This window comes from Denticeps clupeoides, chromosome 1, assembly GCF_900700375.1.
Source record: "Denticeps clupeoides chromosome 1, fDenClu1.1, whole genome shotgun sequence".
Taxonomy (NCBI): domain Eukaryota; kingdom Metazoa; phylum Chordata; class Actinopteri; order Clupeiformes; family Denticipitidae; genus Denticeps; species Denticeps clupeoides.
In genome coordinates, this window is record NC_041707.1 from 32,136,039 (window position 1) to 32,159,196 (window position 23,158).

Here is a 23,158-nt window from a genome sequence, read left to right on the forward strand (position 1 = left end):
TGGTGTGTTAAGCAGGGGTCTTCTCTGGATTGGTCCTGAGTCCTGTTCTCTGTCTCTGTGGTATCAGAACCTTCCACAGACTGTCACCTTCACTGCCTCCTTTCGCCTGACTTCACAAATGCGGTACATAGCGCTTCACCATGGTAACATCATAGAAGTGTCCCGCCCTGCTGATGACCTGGAACTCCGGAGAGTTGTCCAGTGAGTGCTTTGCGATTTGGGGTCGACTGCAAGAAAGAACCCAGGGAGGAGGAGAGACCCACATGTAAGGTACAAGGAGACAAGTGAAGACATATACTGTGTCTCACAGAGACTCTCTCTCTCATTCAGGGTTCACACACACACACACACACACACACATTCTCATTCACACACACACACACACACACACACACACACACACACACACACACACACACACACACACACTGCCTCAGAAGTGAGTCCAGTCTAGCGGGAGAGTGGATAGAGAGTGGATTATATGGCACTGACATATAGACATTTGACTAGCAAAATAATAGCAGCATAATTTTGCAGCAATCTGTTAACAATATGTATGTATAACATGTAATAATGTATAATGATGAATAGAAACAATGTACACTGCATTGTACTACCACTACTGTTGTTAATATTCTTATTACTATTATTAAGCCTGGTACTCATAAATAAACAAACATTCTCTTGTTGCACTTTATTAATGCCTCACACAGTTTTCTTTGTAAATTTACCACACCCACCGTGGTGCCCAACCCACCAGATTCTGGTGGCAGCACAGTCATTGCGTATCATGTTATTATATCTGCTCAGCATGCACAGCATTTCATATTGCAGAGATAGCATGGCCACAATGCTCTCGTCACGACTGTTTAATGCTGCCTACTGTGCTTAAGTTTTACAGGAAATGGTAGAGGGTTTATGAAAGGATTCTTAATTAGTATAATAATGGTAAACTAAACAGGCAATTTCAGCAACAACACCCTTCGTGTGCATTGGTCCATTTTAGAGAACATTATGCAAGCCTGATTTAATGTAAATGCATTGTCTGTGGTGGAATCGATGGACATAATTCACTGTGACCACTAGCTTGTTCATGGCCCAGAAGACCCAGGTTCAAATCCCACTTACTACCATTGTGTCCCTGAGCAAGACACTTAACCCTAAGTTGCTCCAGGGGGGGACTGTCCCTGTAACTACTGATTGTAAGTCGCTCTGGATAAGGGCGTCTGATAAATGCTGTAAATGTAAATTTTGTTACTGCTGATTCTCAATTTACCTGTTTGATAACAGATTAGCCTTTAGATTTCACGACTGACTTTGTTCTACAAACACCCCATGTTAATTGGGGTTTATTTACCTCCTGTCTGCGTTAGTGCATCCACTGTATTCCTGTCAGATTCTCCAACTCCCCACTTCATCCAGTGCCACGCAAGAACATTGTGACCATTGGTACATGCTATAGGGGGATATGCTCGTATGTTCAGTGGGTCCCAGGTTCAGTCCTCAGGTTCAGTCTTCAGCATTGGTCATAATAATATTATAATATAATAATCTCTTAATATTGCGGGTGGTAGTACCCTAGTTTGTGGAGGGCTATGAGTGGCAAAATGAAATAGCTGAATACATCATCATGTGTGTCACGTCTACGGACTTACGGGGGAAGGAAGCGCAGAGGTCTGACATGTTGGGAAGGGGTTTTTATTAACAAATAAACAATAAAGAAATACAAATAAACAATGGCGCGGTGGCCGAAAACAATTTAACTTAAATTACGAACATAAACTAACCCGTAGGCGTGTGGCGATTGCCAGAACTCAAAACACTTGAAACTAAATCAGGTCAAGTTCGTGCAGAGAGTTCACGAAAATGCCAGAGACCCAGAACGGGCAGAAACTTCCGGCATTTATGGGGCGTCAGGATTAAAGTCAGGTGTGGAGGCCAGCTGCAGGCAATCCTGACAGAGCCCCCCCTCCAAGGGCTACGTCCTCGGAGCCCCAACAGTACCATCAGTGGAGGCGGCGGGGCGGACGGCGGCAACCACAGGGCTCCTGCCCTGCTGTATCCTCCCCTTGGAGGACCCGGTCCCTCAGGCTGGCTCCCCGGCGTGGTCAGGCGTGGCGGCCCCGGTCCCTCGGGCTGGCTCCCCGGCGTGGTCAGGCGTGGCGGCCCCGGTCCCTCGGGCTGGCTCCCCGGCGTGGTCAGGCGTGGCGGCCCCGGTCCCTCGGGCTGGCCCCCCGGCGTGGTCAGGCGTGGCGGCCCCGGTCCCTCGGGCTGGCCCCCCGGCGTGGTCAGGCGTGGCGGCCCCGGTCCCTCGGGCTGGCCTCCCCGGCGTGGTCAGGCGTGGCGGCCCCGGACCCTCGGCCTGGCTCCCCGGCGTGGTCCCGCATGGCGGCCCCGGACCCTCGGCCTGGCTCCCCGGCGTGGTCCCGCATGGCGGCCCCGGACCCTCGGCCTGGCTCCCCGGCGTGGTCCCGCATGGCGGCCCCGGACTCTCGTACCTGCACACAATAATCAGGGCCGATCCATCTGGGAAACGTGTGGGCCCTGTCTCCACATGTCCCCTCTGACACTTCTTGTGTCACCCCCTGCACCGCGCAGGGAGATTGTCCCAGAGCCTCCGGCGACTGTTCCAGGCACCCCAGGCTGGTGCGTTCTGGGACTATGCAGCCCCTCTCGCTGCACGGCCCTGGTGCCAAGGGGGGGGGCATTGCCAGACCATCCGGCTAGCCCCTTCTGCGTCCGTTGGGACAAGCAGGCCCTCTTCCTGTCTGTCCCAGATGGGTCCTCATGCCTACCCGGGGGCTCTATGGCGCTCCACCCCTCTGGAGGCAGACGCAGGCCCATGCCTGGCCCGCCCTCCTCACTGGCTACCGGAGGACCCAGCTCCATCGCTTCCCCACCTCCCCTCCCCTCAGGAGGAGTCCCCAACCCGAACTGCACCCCCCCAAAAAATTCTTTGGGGGAGCACCCCCCCCGGCTGGACTTAGGGGTACCTTGGGGCTTGTCCACCTCGCCTTGGACCAGCACATTCGGGTCAGGAACCTCCTCCCTGGGGTTCGGCTCTGCGGCTGGGTCGCCATCTGGTAGACACAAAGAGGGGAAGTGGGGGCGACATACGGACACATATGCCACACAGACACACACAGACAGAGACAGACAGAAGAGAGGGTCGTCTGGCTCCCTCTCTGGGCTCTCCAGGACCTCCTCAGGGGGCACAGCCAGGATCTCGGGAGGTGCGACCTTCTCGTCGCCCGCCAGTGCTGGGTCTTCTTGCCCCGGATCCTGACTGGCGCTGGATGTGGTGGAGGGGCAGAGTTCGATCCCTGGCTCAGGCTCTGGCCGATCAAACTCCGCCCTCAGTCTCTGCTGGAAGTCCCGAAAACTGCTGTCTGTCTCTCCCTGCTGCCCGAGGGCTGCGCTCCAGCCCCATGCTGACCCAAGCAGACACGTGAGGATGGTGGTGGTCTTATCAGTGTCTGCTGCCCCACTGAAGGGTCCCGGGACAATTGGGCTGTCCCACACGGGGCTGGGCTCGTGGGTGGAGATGGTGGTAGGTGTGTGGTGTGGAGGGGGGCGGACGTCTTCTCCAGCAGGTGTGGGCGCTGGTGCTGCGCTGCCATTTCGCTGGGGAACGTCCGGGCAGAGGGAAGGCGGGTCGGCGACTGGAGCAGGAATGGAGGATTCCCTGCGAGGCAGAGGATTCCACCAGCTTTCCTCACACTGCTGGGAGGGACGTGGGTCTCCACGGACCTCGTGACGATCCTGGATGGGCGCGATGGGCGGAGCCATCCCATCACCGACTGCCCAAACGGCGTCATCCTGGTCGTCGTCCGTGTCCACCTCGTACCCCCGGAAGTCACATGGGTCATCACGGACGCCGCGATGATCTCGGACGCGCACGCTGGGCGGAGCCATCCCGGCAACGACCGCCCACCGAAAATCCACATCATCGCTTTCGTCATCCGTGTCCTCCCACCGGTGACTCCAAGGGTCGTCCACCCTGCGGACATCCTGGACCCATGGCGCGATAAGCTCCCATGGGCAGTACTCTGGCCATTCAGGCTGGAGGCTGCCCACCTCCTCGCTGGAGGAACGCCGCCGTTGTTGCTGCTTCTCACCCCCCTGGAAGTGACGTGGGTCCCCACGGACCTTGCGACGATCGCAGACTGGCGCGATGGGCGGAGCCCAACTCTCGTCTCCCGTGCTCTCGTCGTCGTCCGTGTCGTCCCAGTCCACGGGGAGCCTTGCCAGCAGAGCGCAGAGTTCTTGGCTCGACATGCCGAAGATCGTGGGGGTCGCATCTTCTGCGCTCGCTGCCCACGTCACTTCCTCGCTGCTGCCGACGCCAACGTCCTCGCTCCGCCCACCCACCCGCCGACGTTGTCGCTTCCGGGTTTCGCGGAGTTTCCCGGGGGTGACGTCATCACGCGGCGCCGCGTACCACGGCTTCTCGGGGGGAAAACGCTCCACCAGAACGGGCGGCGCGTCTCTCCCCTGGCGTCCGCGTTCGCCGCACCGGGCTGCGTCCTTCGCGGCGTTTCTTCTCCTCTGCTTTCCACCTCTGCGCTTTTGGGGGGGTCTCTGGCATTCTGTCACGTCTACGGACTTACGGGGGAAGGAAGCGCAGAGGTCTGACATGTTGGGAAGGGGTTTTTATTAACAAATAAACAATAAAGAAACACAAATAAAGACTGGCGCGGTGGCCGAAAACAATTTAACTTAAATTACGAACATAAACTAACCCGTAGGCGTGTGGCGATTGCCAGAACTCAAAACACTTGAAACTAAATCAGGTCAAGTTCGTGCAGAGAGTTCACGAAAATGCCAGCGACCCCGAACGGGCGGAAACTTCCAGCATTTATGGGGCGTCAGGATTGGATTCAGGTGTGTAGCCCAGCTGCAGGCAATCCTGACAATGTGCTTAATGTGTACAAATTCAACGAATTGTAAAATATATAAATATGCCATTTCATTTATTAATAATGCTTTTTAAATAATTAACAACATTTCATTCTTTAATTATTAATATATTAATAATTTTTAATATATTTTTTGGCACTTGGAGTCCTTCATACTACTGTGTAACACACTTACCTATGATCCAGAAAACCACAGTCATAGGTTCAAATCGCACTCATTACCATTGTGTCTCAAGACACGACAAGTGTCCCATGTACATGTCTCCTGGGGGTTGGGTGTCCCTGTAACTACTCAATCTCTCTGGGCATCTGTAATATGCCATAAATAAATAATAGGTAAATGAACAACTGATCCATTGTCAGGAACAAGAGTACAAGAACTGGGGCTGGGGCTGTGGTGGCCTAGCGGTTAAGGAAGCGGCTCAGTAATCAGAAGGTTGCCAGTTCGAATCCCGATCCGCCAAGGTGCCACTGAGCAAAGCACCGTCCCCCCACACTGCTCCCCGGGCGCCTGTCATGGCTGCCCACTGCTCACTCAGGGTGATGGGTTAAATGCAGAGGACAAATTTCACTGTGTGCACCGTGTGCTGTGCTACTGTGTTTCACATGTGACAATCACTTCACTTTATTATTATTTATTTATTAAGAACATCTGTATTATTTCCATCTATCCTTCACATCCTTCATTGCCAGCACCTCAAAAGCAGAACACCTGGCCAACCTCCAAACTCTACCAAAGTGCCAGTTTGATCTCTTTCCATTACAGGTGAATAAAGCTGTGAATATTTTCTTACCCCATTATAACATGTTGTGAGTCCTGAAAAGCAAGGTGTCCAAGAAAGCAGTAATCTGGTTGTGTAGAGGATCAAGGGATTTGTTGACACTAAAACTGCTCTGGCTAATGCTGCAATGTTGTAGGACCATAACAGAGTGTCAGTGGAGCAGAGTGAACTGAGTGAAGTGTTTTGGTTGCATGCTGGACTTCTGTGGCTTGCCATCTTCCTTGTGGACACGTACAGTATGTAGCCATTGCATGACTCCCATGACAAGTTCCACACGGAACATTACCAGATTTTTTACAAAAAATCTACAACAAAAACCCTACAATCTCTAGCCCCAAAATCTAAGAAGATGTTAGTAGCCTCTAAACATGCTGGCCAGGGCACAACTTGCTTAGATTTGATGAATTATTTGCTGAAGTGTAGATGATGAGACTATAGATGCAAATGCCACTTCTTGCATTTCCATTGTGGTCTTGTTGCTATTTATGTGTTCTGTCATTCTTTCAGCATGGCAGACATCAAAGCATTGGCATTTACTTTTTTTTTTAACATGCATTGATCAAAACCTCACTGCAAAAGTCCCATTTGGTGAAACCGAGGTCTGTGTGAACCAAAATGTCAATATTTTTGACACAAAATGCATTCAGTGACAACAGTTCCCAAAATCCATATACTATCTGCTCATTTATTCTCCACCACCTCCACCAGCATGTGTGCAGCACATTCATCAAGATCAAATACACAATTAAAACACACATTCACACTGTTATAATGAATTATGTGCATTTCTGGAGTAGCCATATTAAACTAGGCAGAAATATAAACACTAGAATGCAACAGTCACCATACAGAGCTATTTGAAATTCCAGTTAAAGTGTCACGGCTGATGGGAAAATCATTACCAAATGCAGGAGAGATGGTGGATTAGATGGTGTTTTCATAGAAACAAATTATTTATTCAAGAAGGAATATTTTTAACAAGGGTGTTTTTCAGTTAAAGGTTGGATTTTTTTACAGCGAGATGAAAACTCTGTTTGCTCATTTTTTCAAGTAGTGCCAATAATTGTTGAGGGCACTGTACTTTATTTACCGTAAACTTGACTGATCCTCTCATGTACTGTCTCTCTCAGCCTGCTCCTCTTTGAAGCCATTTCTCTTTCACTCTCTCTTTTTCAGTGTCTCTCTTGCCCCCTCACCCTCTCTCCCATTCTCATCACTCTACTTCATTTCATTTTGTGGGTTTATGGTCTATGACAGACTGCCTTTGCCATCCTGAGCAGGAGGAGATATATCTTCTGATGGTTTCTACAGGACATCAAGAGCGTGTGATAAAAAAAGAAATATTTTTATGGGTGAGGGTCATCGATCTGTGTATTCTGTAGGTGAATGGTGTGTGTGTGTGTGTGTGTTATAGGTGGTGTCAGTAAAGTGGCTCATCTAACTGACCACCTAACCTCTGTCTCCCTATCACTCTGTCCATTCCCCTCTTGTACGGTCCTCCTCTCTCTTCGTTTCTCTCCCTCGGCGACCTTCACTGTGAAGGCTGTCTGAATGTGTCTTTCAGGGGACGAGGCCATTAAACAATATGCTGGTTTTTTTAATTTTCATGTTGATGCATGCAGAGAACTTGAAAAAGATGGTCAGCGATTCCTGTGTCTCTTATCTCAACCTTTATTTGGATAGATGTAAGCATCCTACTTCAACAATAAAAGACAAATAACATAAGAATTGAACTAACAATTCACAAAAATATTTTTTTTTCATTTGTATTGGTCACAAAACTCGCAACATTTGTGTGAATCTAGTCTGCTTTGGGTACCAAGGACATCCCTGCATCTTTATAACCATGACCAGGGTAGTGCATGGCTCTCTCGTTCTGTGGTGAGTTGGCGCCCCTGTGGGTGAGGCCACGCCCTGGACATGGGCTCCGAAAGCCAGGGCCCAGATCTGGATTGTATGAGAGTGAGTGAAATTCAGAAGAGAAAGAGCTTATCAGTCAGTGATTGGACAAAATTGCAAGGTTGCGCAGGGGTCGGGGGGTGTTGGGTGAGTGTGCATTAATTGGTTCTGGATGATGCAGGATATGCTATTAAAAGTGTATTGTTTTTTAGCACCATGCATCATCAGCATTTGTCTTAGTTTTACATCTACAGCCTCAGCTGAACAAAGACAGGTGTAGCCAGTCCTAAACACACACACACACACACACCTTGGCCTTGTATTCCTTGTTCATAGTCTTCAAAGACATACACACAAAGGACTATACACACAGTGCTTTTAGAGTCAAATCTATCAGCTCAAGGTTGAGAAGCTTTGAGGATCAATCTTACACACATACAGGACATGTATACACACACACACACACACACACACACAAGCCATAGAGGCTGGCCTTAACAAACCCTCATTTTCTCCCCTAAATTTACGGCCAGCCTTCAGTGTCACCAGACATTTCAAGTGGAACGATCATGTTGCCCTGTAAGATCTGAACACAGATACTCACACACACACACACACACACACACACACACACACACACACAGAGCCCACCAGGTGTCATGGTAGAGCATGAATACAGACATTGTTTCGAGTTGTATCAGAGGGTCACAGTGGCATTATTCAGAAGAGTGTCACACTTTCCACTGCCTTCTTCGAAACTGAAAGGCACTAAAGAACCCAGACGTTTTTGATGCCTGGTTCGAAATAATACACTCGCCCACAGCAAGTTCAGAGGCAGTCATTAACCCACGTTCCTGTCCACTTCAGAGCAGATCAGTGTTCATCCTCCACATTTAAGGAGAAAAGAGATGAAAGTGATTTCACAGAGTATATGGCAGAACAGAGGGAGAATAGGAACTTGATGTGAGAGTTTTGACAATGTATGATTTCCACATTAATATTTCTAAAAACGTGTCAGTTTTGCACTTTGTTAGCGTTTACCCACTGAGCCCAGCGCCTACTATTTTGACTCATTGCTGTCACATGTGCTTTTCCACTACACTGTAAAACTGCACCAAGCAGGGGCCATTAGCAACTGTGATCTGAGCGTCAGTTGAGGGCTCGGACTCAGCTGTCTCTCCAAAAGACAAGAAGGCCAACAGATTGTGGTGATACATAAACTGTTTCATCCGTCTGTCCTGCTTCCTTTAACAGAATAGAAGCAACTGGCAGTTAATGAAGAATGGGCTCCACCAATGGCCTTGCATTAGCATAATCCATATTTTATGGCATATGGCTGTGTGTGTGCCATAGCAAGTACACCCAGTAATGAGTTCTTTGGTGTATCAATAGTTACCCTATCATGTGTTCTGAGTAATTCAGATAAAATTTCAACTTAAATGGGGAGGACTGGGACACATAGCCAAGTTGCCTCACAACTCCAAGGTCGTAAGTTTGAATCTCAACTCTGGCTTCATGCTTGTAGAGTTTGCTTGCTCTCCCCATGTTCACTGGGTCATCATCTGTGCTCTCCACCTCACAAAAGCATACACACAGGGCGAATCGGCAGCTATGAATTGTTCATGGTTATGGATGTGTGAGTGAATAAGCCTTGCAGTGGGCTGGCGCCCTCGCCTAATAAAACATTCACCGACTCCAGCCCTGAGCTTTGTGTTTTCACCTATGGGTCTGGGTGTAAATGTCTCCCTTCTGTATTCAGTGCTTTGGTTGGTTCAGGGTATTTACTGTACCTGCACTGGCTATTTTAAGTGCTTAAAACGCATTCAGACAGTCAGCAACAATGGTACGCAGTTCCCTATTAACTCTATTCTGCATTTCTGGTCTAGAGCCAAAAAACCATGACATCATAAGGGGGGGGGGGGGGGTCAAATAATATATTTTTTTCTCCAAAATGTAAGTATGTAAGTTGTTTTGGATGCTGACGATTTGACTTGTGAAATAAAAATTTAGAATAAAAAAATAATAAAAATGTTTGCTGTTTTTGGTTCTTGCTTCAGCATTGTGCAAGCACTAGCACCAGAGCTGAGGAAGTGCAGTGCATGAATTCAGACAATGCTTGACCATGCAAGACAGCACACAGAGCACTTCATGGAAGAGTTCTAAGACCTCTGAGAAATTTTTCCAGTTTGTGTGCTTCTGTGTTGCCAGATTAGCAGAATTTACCAAAAGTGAACCTGAGTTACAGTCATTAAACACCCATTCGTTTTAGTTTTCCGTTTGTGCCTTATTATTGCCAACATACAAAATTACATGTATCATTCTTCAGCATCACTTCTGATCTGGTGTAAGCTTTTGTGGTAAAGACTCAAAAGCCATTTAAATCCAAAATGCAGATCTAAGAATAAAACAAAATCCTCTTCAGTAGTAAATGTGGTGACATATTGAGGATCTGGTGTGTGTGTGTGTGTGTGTTAAATTATGTTAAACATGAGAAAGCAAAGTTACTATTGATTATTAATAGAGTTTGTAGCTTAATTAAAGCATGGTTTTGTTTTCACTGGTTTGTATTGGTGCCTAAGACTTTTGCGCAGTAGTGTGTACACAAACGTGACCAATGCATTTAACTGCCAAACCCAACAGAAAGCAGCTGAAGAGATCCGTGGATAGAAAATCAGCTCAGACCCGCCGCTAGCTGCTTACCGCGGCGCCGCCCTGACAACCTTTCCTCTGCTGCAGCGGTAAACACAACATTTCCCCCCCAACAAAACACCCAACAGGAGGATAATAAAGCAGGTGAACACAATTTCGGCATGTCCCTCCTGTCCTACCCCTCCCGCTGCTAAGCTCCGCATCTCACTCCACTACAGAGCGGGACGAGTTCTCCACCGAGCACCTATTGATTCAGGGTCTTCAATAATGCAGCGGAACTCAACTAGATAATTGAAAATCAGAGTGTACACATCCAACACCTTCGTGATAACAATCCCGCCAATACAGTGTCATGAGAGGGGGGCCTGTTTGTGTGCGTGTGAGCGAGATAATGAAAGAGTGTATCTATATGCGTGTGATTTGTGGTTTGATTTATTCTTTTTTTTTTTTTTTTTCGCAGAGACTAAAATAGACGTAATTGTTCAACTCTTGACATGGGAAGCCTGTGAATTCCGTGTTGGAAATTGATTGGATTCTGGACTGCTGCCAGGAGCTGTCAAACAGGAATGAAGCTTCTCTCTTCACGCTGGGAGCTCATTCATTAATATGCTAATCATGAACGCTCGCCTCAAAACTCTGGCATGGGAAGTTCTCTTCATTCCAAATCAGAATAAAGAGCAACGTGTACGCTACCGTTAGCATTTTAAATATGGTACCATTAGGGAACATGGTAGGAGGTAAGGGGTTACCAGGGGGTTAATGTCAGGGCCTCCCCTCCAAATTTAACCCAAGGGAAATTCCAACGCTGTTTTAATTTAATTTGCACTCAGGCTATTATTTCAGATCAAAACTGAAATACACGCGGAGAAATGTAATAATCTGTATAATTAAATTTAGGAGACGTGAAAATATTGCGCTCGGTTTAAGTGAAAACCAGGAGCTGTGATCCAAATGAAGAATCTTTTTTTTTGCGGTTACTGGCTGTTTTCAGCATGTTTGGGTGTGTTAAACACCTGAGAGTCTCACTGTACAACCATCCATGCTGCACAGCACCTTATTTAAACAATGGACTGCCCTTGAAGAACAGTGGACATCAGCCCTATTCATGGATGCCATGGAGCTTAATTCTCTTTCACTTGCTAACCATCTGTGCTTCCAGCCTGCCTCCCATCTTAACTCTTTTAGTTAAATTGGGAGATTTTTTATCTTTTTTTCTGAATGGAAATGTGTTTGGTCTGACCTATGAGACAGATTCCAATTTCACCCTAGCCAGAGACAAATCCTAAAGATATCGACTTCAGGTGAAGTTTTAGGGTGAATTCAGATTGTATTCTTTGTGTGCACATTGCGTTTCCCATCTTAATCTTTTGCATTGCAAAATGTGGGATTAATTGGTATTTTTTAATAAATCAATTGACATCCCTAGTTTTCAAAGATCTCTTATAAACAATGTGGCATTTAGGTATCTGCAAAGTGGGCTGCATCTTGTTGCCTTTTTGTGTTTCCTGACCATGATATCATGTTATCACGAGAATCGGGGTGGGTTTGTGTACGGCTACAGCTGGCTGGTAAGATCTCTCAGGTATTGAGAGATCTGGCAGCAGAATCTGGACATGGAATTATTAAAATTGGTAGGGGGCCATAAAGCAGGAGTTTGTCCAGGGCACCATACACAATAGAACCATAACTGCTTCTAGGTAACAGTGTCCTGGCTAGGTAATACAGTTAACCCATAAACAGTTTTGATTTCATTTGTTTTAAGCCAGACTAAAATCAAGTCCACCTTCAGGAATGGATGATCCACAGCATGTATAGATTCCAGTTACTTTTATTCCACCACTCATCAGCTTCAATCAGCTTGACATACTCAAAACCACAAAAAGTCACACCATTTACACTATGGGGATATCGCGGCTTAAAGCCCCATGCATGTTAAGGTTCTTGTGTACACAACTGAGCTTCGTACAAAGGGACCAAATGGGGTGGGGGTGGGGGGTGGGTCCCCTACCTCTGCAGAATTGATTTGGAGAGTCAAATCTTGATGTATTATTGTCTGCTGGCACATTCTATCCTAGTCATCTTATCCCAAAATCACACTTGTTTGACAGCCCTCAGCAGAGAAGAAAAGGATTGACGTGGTCAGACCAGGCCTGCAGAAAAAGAACCACAGTGTCTCGCACATAATACTAACCATACTCTAGAAGACACTGACAAGCTCTTGACACAATGTGTCACAAGGTAAGAATCTCATAAATATCATTATCAAGTACAAAATCCTTACACCTGCCATTTTTTTCTGCTTGCAACGCATCTGCCTGAAGTACAAAATGTTCAGGACAAGATGTCAAATCATCTCCAAAACTGGAGCCATTGAGGGAAGTTCCTGGTTTGCAGCGATCAGGATGTGCCAAAAGTTGTTCACGGATGAGTGGTAGTAGTCTAGTAACTCCTCACCAATGAACCACAAGACCACAAAAGCCACAGGTTCAAGCTCTACTTATGACCATTGTGTCCCTGAGCAAGACACTTAACCCTGAGTGTCTCCAAGGGGGACTGTCCATGTAACTACTGATTGTTGCTGGATAAGGGCATCTGATAAATGGCGTACATGTGAATGAATGGAAAATCAGAGACAGTGATATAGATGTAGATGTTAAGGCTGGTATATCCAGTCACCAACAAAGTCACCTACAATGATCACATTGTAAGCTGGACCACAAGGCAAAAGGTGTGAATCACATTTTGTAGATGGCCGTACTTTTTATTTATTTTTTTTTTTATTATTTAACTGGACTCTACATGGCACCAGGACACAATAAAGCATTAAATTAATAAATACATAAATACATTTGACCTCTGCTCTGGCTGGTAAGGTCTAGGAAAATGTAATTAAGTTTTCCATTGACATTTTAACATGAGTAACCAAAGTAGAAATATAGTGAAAGGCTTCGTCTTTGAAAAGGGTTTTTTATGCCACACAGTAGTTTGTTGAAATTGTTCTGCCGATCTCAGTCCTTTTCGCTGAGGACCCCCTGCTTAATTCTTTTCATCCCAGCATTTACTTAAACCCTGATTTCCATTCTATGTCTTTTTTAGAAGCCATCCATGGGCCTGATCGCCGGAATTTTAAAGAGCGAGCCTGAAGCATGCATGCATCCCCAGCACAGCCGAACCCCCTCCGCCGAGCCTGGCCCTCGATGCCAAGCTCTGCAGGCCCCTCTGCAGCTGAAATTAGATGCCTTTATTCTCACAGCGGCGCTGACTGAGCCGTGACCCTCCCTCATCTCGGACCGTGTTGAGAAGAAAGCTGCGACACAGGCTTTTTAATGCAGTTTGACTTCCCTTAACATTTCACCACTGAGCTGCTGAGGGAGGAGAGAGGTCCATCCCTTCATCACATCCTACATGAGAGGGATTCTTTCATTCTCTCTCTCTTTTTTTTTGCTGACTCCTCTCACTTCCTCTGGATCAGGCAGTAAGGAGGGCAGGGTCAGTCAGTCCACAGATCCTGTCTATTGATCAAAGTACAGCAATTAAAAGAGAAACATTAAGTTCTTCTGCTAGGACACCCACAACCCTGCTCACTTCTCTTACACACCAACACACCATACAAACGCACAGCCTAGCAAGTGAAAGTGTGTGTCTGTGTGTGTTTATTCTATTTCTGGTATGTATAGTGCTTTCACCATCATTTCCTTAGGGATGTCATTGTTTCCGTGACAATCAGTGTGTCAAATCACATTTCTGAAGATAAGGGAAAACGTTCCAGCTATCACCACACCATCATGCACTGAAACAAACAGATTCTCTGCAGACAAACAGACATATAACTTTCCTTGCAGTGCTCTAAGTGTCTTTTATGGATTGATGAACACGTTACCCCACACTACAATTTTCCAGCAGGATTGAAATAATATGTGGAAACAAAGAGGCTTTTGAGGCAGCTGAAAATAATGCACGCTTCGTGCTATCGCGAAGTGGGAAATTGGGCTGTCCACACTTGATCTGATGGATTATTTCTCCAAAAACCTTTCTGCCCAAATTTGGAAAAAAGGAAAAAAAAAAGGAAAATAAAAAGCTGCACAATGATGATCAAAACAGAAATCTATGCGGTCTTGCAACATTGCTGATTGATAAGGTTGGAGACAGTCTCAGACACTGCTGGGGGGCAGGTGGGGGTCAGTTTACAGGGTATGTTGTGTATGTTGATGCAAATGCAGGACTAGTGTGTGAAAATCACACATATAGTGGAGTGGAGAGGAAACACAACCCAGGTGAATGGTATAAACATGATGAAAACTAAAGGTCCCTTCAAGGTCCCGTGTTGATAGTGGCCCCTTGTGGCCATTAGTAGTCACAAAGAATGGGGACTTTGGCCCTGAGTATTTCTGTGTTGGACCAAACATCACCAAACTGAGAAAAGACATTTCTGTAATTCTGTACTCATTGGTTGAATGAAGAAAGGAGAATAAAAGTATTTACGTTTGCTCACATTAAAATCTTAAAGCTATTAAAAGCTATAACTAATAAATATTCACGAGTAAATTCTTCAGTATCAAATGACATGGTTCTGCTTTTTCAGTCATTATTTGTTTAATTCTAAATACCGTGGATGATGTCCAAGAGACCAGACACCAGCCATTTGTTTGGGCTGGTATAGGTAATAATGTCCTCCTATTGTCTCCTGTAATCTCTGCTGATTGTTGAGCAGGTAGCCGTCACCACTAGAACTCCTTTCTGATTCGTATTCATGCGTTACAGTGCCACCCGGCTAACACACCTTGACAGCGATGCTTATTAAATTCTCATATACTTTTGAACAGTGCTGACATTCAGCCCACTCAATCCCAGCCCAACCTTGTTAGCTTATGTAAATAACTAGGCAGCAAGTGCACCTTCACATGTGGCTCAGGGAACCGAGGCGTCTCCCGGTTTCGATGATCCAGGAGGGGGTAAATCATATGCATGATGTAAAAATAGGCAGGAGGCTAAACAAAACATAACAGTGCAATTGAGAATAAATATTGCAAATAATATGCATAACTGAATGAAACAGGACCTGGGAGAGACAGGAGAAGACTGGTGGGCTTTTGCATTCAACAGGCACATTCGGTTAATCTTTTTGATTCCTCTCTCACCTTTTTCATTATTTCACTCTCTTACTCTAGAGTGTAGTGTTATTTTTTCACTTATGTCAATTAATCTACTTTGTTATTTGAGCATGGCCCTGTCTTTTCCGATTATTGGGATAGATTTGTGGTAGTAAGATGGACGTACCACATGGGGAGTGTTTACTAATGTCACTTCAAGTATGTCTTCAAAAGGCTAACAATGTTAAAAATGTTAAAACAAGAAATTACTGCTTCAATAACTATAGCCGCCCACCCACATTAAATGAATCATAATATGGTGTAATAAGTTTAATAGGGTTTTAATGTGGTTTAATAAGTTTAATTGTCCATGGCAATTACTGACAGAACTCTGGATGATTTAAAGATGTCGTACCTGTCAATACGTAAGACGTGGAAGTTCCTGACTCCGCCTCGGTTTGAAACTACTGAGATAAACGTCAGCTTGCAATATTTGAAAATTATTCTCCTCCACCAGAACTGCTGAGGATATTGCCTCAGTGTACACAAACACACAGCGGCGCAGTGAAAAGGAATCCCTAGAGAAGAACACAGGTTGGTAACCTACATGCCCCTATATATGCCAGCGACCCGACCACAAGATCGCCGGTTTGCCTTTTCTCTCTTTCCCTACACTCACAGAGACCCAGGATGAGCACAAGCCCTGTGCTGGTGCTGGAAGAGCAGGAGCCCTGGAGAAAGTCACCACATCACACTCCTCTTCACAGCCTGACAGCCACCTACCTCACACCCCCGCTATTTTTGCACCTGGCGACCTGAATAAATGGCTGTGTTAAAAATGTACAAAAGCGTCAATGTTCTTTCTCCTTCTGCCTACCGCGTTACTGTATATACGTATATGTATATACACAATTCAAATCCACAACACATAGTTGCCATGGGATACCCTCCAGCAGCTAGTCTGGGAATAAGTCGGTGGCAGCCTCGGTCGAGAGGCGTCCTCGGGGCTGCCTGCCGTTAATTAAAAACGTCCGTCCACGGTCCCCCGTTTTGCTCCAATGCCTTTCAGAGGGGTCTTATCATGGTCCTCACACAATAGGTTCAGATCCGGGGCCTAATAAAGAGCAATAAGCTCGACTCTAATGAGCACAAGCCGCCTCACAGCAAATCGTACATTATGCTAATTTGGGCAGTTAGCTTAATGAAGACAATGCGTGGCTTGGAGAGGGATAGAGAGAGAGAGTTGGCACCTAAAACGAACATGGAGGAAAATGTGAGATGTTCTTTCAGCTCCTCTCTGAGCAAAATATCAATGCAGAGACTTAAAGATGAAAAATTCAGAAAAATAACTAAGAAATAACTGAGAAAAATAACTGAAAGCTCATTTCATTTACAGCATTTATAAGACGCCCTTGTCCAGAGCAACTTACAATCAGTAGTTACAGGGACAGTCCCCCCCCCTGGAGACACTCAGGGTTAAGTGTCTTGCTCAGGGACACAATGGTTGTAAGTGGGATTTGAACCTGGGTCTTCTGGTTCATAGGCGAGTGTGTTACCCACTAGGCTACTACCATTATAAAAGCTTCAGACCAACATGAGGAAGATGGGGATAGAGAGAGAGAAGCTGGATGATTTGCGGTGTCTTGTCATGACCCAGAACTCAAGTTAACCTGCCTGAAGGAAACCCAGAGCGATTGTATCTTCTGAGACTTTGAGGTAAACGACCCTTGCCGGGGCGCCTGTAGGTAAGTGTCTGGTTGGCACCATATCAGTTGGACAGATCTCCCCTTGCCACTCTATGCTGATAATGAGATGCTAATTTCCATCGTTTTTGCAATTAGAGAAGACCTCCGTCTCCTGCAGAGTCCATGCATCGTTTTTTCCACGAAAGAGGAGAGGCGGAATCCCCCGTAAAGCTCAGAGACAGCCCCCGCTCTCCATTTTTTTTATATTTCTCATGAATCCTTTAATCTCGTACTCGTCTCTTATCGGGTCCTCCATCTCGAAATCTGCGCTGTGGGGCAGTGAGGGCCTCTCTCCTGCCAACTTTCCTTTGATAAAAACCAAAGTTATTATTTCCTGTCTGATACGGCTCTCCAAGCTGTGTCTGCTGTGTGTCTGCTTGTTTCGTGTGCCGTGTTTTCAAGGTGCCACAGTTAGTGTTCGACAGCGCTGGCCCTGCATGTCAATGTGTGTCTGCGTCTGTATGAATGTCACATCAAGGCTCTGGTTTCCACTATTTCTTGTCCTCTCGCAGTGAGAAAAAGATGAAATAATCAATCATTTGCTACACACACACACACGCCCATCAGTGGTAGACCTACAGACACTCGACAGAAAATAAGCTATTACCCCAAAGAAGCTCACACTCAGCAGCAGTACAAAGAACTTCAGTACTTAAACTGAACAACAGAGCCCTCGCCTCGGCCTCATTCCAACTACTGTGAGAGCTGGTTTGTTGTATGATGAACTGCCAGCCTTTTGTCAGTGATTTGCAACACACCTACTAGGCAATTGTCACGACTACGGACTTACGAGGGAAGGAAGCGCAGAGGTTTGACATGCTGGGAAGGGGGTTTTATTAATACAAACAATAAAGAAATACAAATAAACAGCGGCGCGGTGGCCGAAAACGATTTAACTTAAATAACGAACTGAAACTAACCCGTAGGCGTGTGGCGATTGCCAGAACTCAAAACACTCATAACAAAACCAGGTCAAGTTCGTGCAGAGTCCACGAAAATGCCAGCGACCCCGAACGGGCGGAAACTTCCGGCATTTATGGGGCGTCAGGATTGGGTTCCGGTGTGGAGCCCAGCTGCAGGCAATCCTGACAGCAATGAAGAGAAGATTTTGAGATGATATGGGATGAATTCAAAAAAGCTTGCATTTTTTTCCTCCAGTTTAAACAAACTATCACAAAAAAATATATCTTTTTCTATTTGAGACATCCATGTGTGTCCCATCCAAAATAAATAGTTCCCATTCTCCAGGAGTGCAAATTGCTGTATTTCAATTCAATTTCAAGCACCCAGATTATCGAAACGCAGCAATTAGTAGACCGTTCTTCTGTAATCGCTGGACACACCAGAGACCTAAACTTTTCCCACATTTTGTTATGGTACAGCACTCATCCAAAATAGATTTCCCTCTGAATTCTGTACACAACACCCCATAATGACAACATGAAAAGCGTTAACTTGAGGTTTAGGCAATTTAATTTATAAAAAAAAAAAAATGGTGCACCTTTGGCAGCAATTTCAGACTCAAGTCTTTTTTAATAAGATGCCACAAGCTTGACATCTATCCTTGACCAGTTTTCTCCATTCTTCTTTACAGCACCTCTCAAGTTCCATCAGGTAAGATTGGAAGTGTTGGTGCACAGCCATTTTAAAAAAAGACCAGAGATGTTCAATTGGATTCAAGTCTGGGCTCTGGCTGGGCCACTCGAAGCCACTCCTTTGATAGCTTTACTTGGTCATTGTCCTGCTGAAAGATGAACAGTCACCCCAGTCTGAGTACAAGAGCACTGTGGAGCAGGTTTTCATCCAGGATGTCTCTTTACATTGCTGCAGTCATCTTTCCCTCTATCCTGACTAGTGTAAAGAAATAAACTTGAGCAATAAAGAAATAAAGTTGAGTCTGATGTTACCTGGCATGAAAGAGGCATGGCATGGTTTCTAATTTATTAACACCAGTAGATTACTATTGCAGCTACAAGTAAATATTGTATGTAAAAAAAAAAAAGGTACCAATGTTACAGAAAAAACAAAAAAACAGAAAGGCTTAGAGGAAGAGAGCAAAAAGCCAGGAGCAAAGCTGCAGAGCAGCAGCTTGGTCCTTCAAAAACAGGGAGAGAAAGAAAGACTCAAAACTGGCTCCCAAAAAGTTCACAGCCCAATCCATATCTTTCCTTTGATGTCTCAGTCTTGTTTCCTTCTCTTTGTGAAATATCAAGCAAATGGCAGGGTGGCCACTTGACAGACAGTCAGGGACCTCTACGCAAGACTAAGACAAAAGCACAGAATGCCATGGACCTGAAGATGGCGGCTTGATCCCCTGCAACACTTGATCCAGGGTCAATGGGGAAATCACAATTTGTCCATGATTGGTCATCTGCTTGTTTGTTCTGGTCCTTCCTGGTCAGTTGGGAATTCAAATGGAGCTGTTGCTGGTGGTTCTGTGTCCTTTACGTTTTTGAGGCGTCTCAAAGTCACTTGCTGTGAATGCTGCTGCCTCCCTGACAGCAGCATTCATTGAATATCCAACTTGATCACAGGCTTTAAACAGTTGATGGGGCCCATTGTCTGGGGTCTGATGAAGGGAGAGGATTGTAGACAGATTGTATATGTAGAGAAGAAGGAAAAAAAAAAAAAAAAAAAACACAAATGACAACAATGATCAGATATTGCAATGCAAAGACATAGTGAAAGGTTAGGAAACTCAACTCCCTCCCAGCTCTGCCCCCACTCCCCTCACTCCCCTCTTCAGCTCCACAAACTTTCTGAACTCTAACACACACTCTGTGCAGCTCTGGTCTGCCAACTACCTCACTTGTCACTTCGTCACTTTAAACTTACCTCTGTTGCACTATTGGTTTTGCACTCTCCTGGTTTTGCACTCTCCACCATGTGCCCTTATTTGTATATGGTGTTTTTAAAATTGTATATTGTGTTTTTTTTTTTTAATTGTATTTATACTTTGTATTCAATGTTACTGTTACTGTTTTTGTATTTAATGTTACTTGTATGGGTCAGAGAGTAACGTAATTTCAATTCTCTGCATGTCCTGTACATGTGGCAGAATTGACAATAAAGCTGACTTGATGTCACGACTACGGACTTACGGGGGAAGGAAGCGCAGAGGTCTGACATACTGGGAAGGGGTTTTTATTAACAAACAAAGAAATACAAATAAAGACTGGCGCGGTGGCCGAAAACGATTTAAACTTAAATAAAGAACATAAACAAACCCGTAGGCGTGTGGCGATTGCCAGAACTCAAAACACATAACACTAAACAAGGTCAAGTTCGTGCATAGAGTTCACGAAAATGCCAGCGACCCCGAACGGGCGGAAACTTCCGGCATTTATGGGGCGTCAGGATTAAAGTCAGGTGTGGAGGCCAGCTGCAGGCAATCCTGACAGAGCCCCCCCTCCAAGGGCTACGTCCTCGGAGCCCCAACAGTACCATCAGTGGAGGCGGCGGGGTGGACGGCGGCAACCACAGGGCTCCTGCCCTGCTGTATCCTCCCCTTGGAGGACCCGGTCCCTCGGGCTGGCTCCCCGGCGTGGTCAGGCGTGGCGGCCCCGGTCCCTCGGGCTGGCTCCCCGGCGTGGTCAGGCGTGGCGGCCCCCGGTCCCTCGGGCTGGCTCCCCGGCGTGGTCAGGCGTGGCGGCCCCGGTCCCTCGGCCTGGCTCCCCGGCGTGGTCAGGCGTGGCGGCCCCGGACCCTCGGCCTGGCTCCCCGGCGTGGTCCCGCTTGGCGGCCCCCGGACCCTCGGCCTGGCTCCCCGGCGTGGTCCCGCTTGGCGGCCCCGGACCCTCGGCCTGGCTCCCCGGCGTGGTCCCGCTTGGCGGCCCCGGACCCTCGGCCTGGCTCCCCGGCGTGGTCCCGCTTGGCGGCCCCGGACCCTCGGCCTGGCTCCCCGGCGTGGTCCCGCTTGGCGGCCCCGGACCCTCGGCCTGGCTCCCCGGCGTGGTCCCGCATGGCGGCCCCGGACCCTCGGCCTGGCTCCCCGGCGTGGTCCCGCATGACGGCCCCGGACTCCCGTACCTGCACACAATAATCAGGGCCGATCCATCTGGGTACGTGTGGGCCCTGTCTCCACATGTCCCCTCTGACACATCTTGTGTCACCCCCTGCACCGCGCAGGGAGATTGTCCCAGAGCCTCCGGCGACTGTTCCAGGCACCCCAGGCTGGTGCCTTCTGGGACTATGCAGCCCCTCTCGCTGCCCGGCCCTGGTGCCAAGGGGGGGGCATTGCCAGACCATCCGGCTAGCCCCTTCTGCGTCCGTTGGGACAAGCAGGCCCTCTTCCTGCCTGTCCCAGCTGGGTCCTCATGCCTACCCGGGGGCTCTATGGCGCTCCACCCCTCTGGAGGCAGACGCAGGCCCATGCCTGCCCCGCCCTCCTCACTGGCTACCGGAGGACCCAGCTCCATCGCTTCCCCACCTCCCCTCCCCTCAGGAGGAGTCCCCAACCCGAACTGCACCCCCCCAAAAAATTCTTTGGGGGAGCACCCCCCCCGTCTGGACTTAGGGGTACCTTGGGGCTTGTCCACCTCGCCTTGGACCAGCACATTCGGGTCAGGAACCTCCTCCCTGGGGTTTGGCTCCGCGGCTGGGTCGCCATCTGGTGGACACAAAGAGGGGAAGTGGGGGCGACATACGGACACATATGCCACACAGACACACACAGACAGAGACAGACAGAAGAGAGGGTCGTCTGGCTCCCTCTCTGGGCTCTCCGGGACCTCCTCAGGGGGCACAGCCAGGATCTCGGGAGGAGCGACCTTCTCGTCGCCCACCAGTGCTGGGTCTTCTTGCCCCGGATCCTGACTGGCACTGGATGTGGTGGAGGGGCAGAGTTCGATCCCTGGCTCAGGCCGATCAAACTCCGCCCTCAGTCTCTGTTGGAAGTCCCGAAAACTCCTGTCTGTCTCTCCCTGCTGCCAGAGGGTTGTGCTCCAGCCCCATGCTGATCCAGTCAGACACGTGAGGATGGTAGTGATCTCGTCTGTGTCTGCTGCCCCACTGAAGGGTCCCGGGACAATTGGGCGGTCCCACACGGGGCTGGGCACGTCGCTGGAGATGGTGGTAGGTGTGTGGTGTGGAGGGGGGTGGACGTCTTCTCCAGCAGGTGTGGACGCTGGTGCTGCGCTGCCATTTTGCTGGGGAACGTCCGGGCAGAGGGAAGGCGGGTCGGCGACTGGAGCAGGAATGGAGGATTCCCTGCGAGGCAGTCCCGGCAGCGCAGTTGCTGGCTGGCGACCTCCCGTCGCCCTCTTCCACCAGCTTTCCTCACACTGCTGGGAGGGACGTGGGTCTCCACGGACCTCGTGACGCTCCTGGATGGGCGCGATGGGCGGAGCCATCCCGGCACCGACTGCCCAAATGGCGTCATCCTGGTCGTCGTCCGTGTCAACCTCGTACCCCCGGAAGTCACATGGGTCATCACGGACGCCGCGATGATCTCGGACGCGCACGCTGGGCGGAGCCATCCCGGCACCGACCGCCCACCGAAAATCCACGTCATCATCGCTTTCGTCATCCGTGTCCTCCCACCGGTGACTCCAAGGGTCGTCCACCCTGCGGACATCCTGGACCCATGGCGCGATAAGCTCCCATGGGCAGTACTCTGGCCATTCGGGCTGGAGGCTGCCCACCTCCTCGCTGGAGGAACGCCGCCGTTGTTGTTGCCGCTTCTCACCCCCCTGGAAGTGACGTGGGTCCCCACGGACCTTGCGACGATCGCAGACTGGCGCGATGGGCGGAGCCCAACTCTCGTCTCCCGTGCTCTCGTCGTCGTCCGTGTCGTCCACGGGGAGCCTTGCCAGCAGAGCGCAGAGTTCTTGGCTCGACATGGCGAAGATCGTGGGGGTCGCATCTTCTGCGCTCGCTGCCCACGTCACTTCCTCGCTGCTGCCGACGCCAACGTCCTCGCTCCGCCCACTCACCCGCCGACGTTGTCGCTTCCGGGTTTCGCGGAGTTTCCCGGGGGTGACGTCATCACGCGGCGCCGCGTACCACGGCTTCTCGGGGAGAAAACGCTCCACCAGAACGGGCGGCGCGTCTCTCCCCTGGTGTCCGCGTTCGCC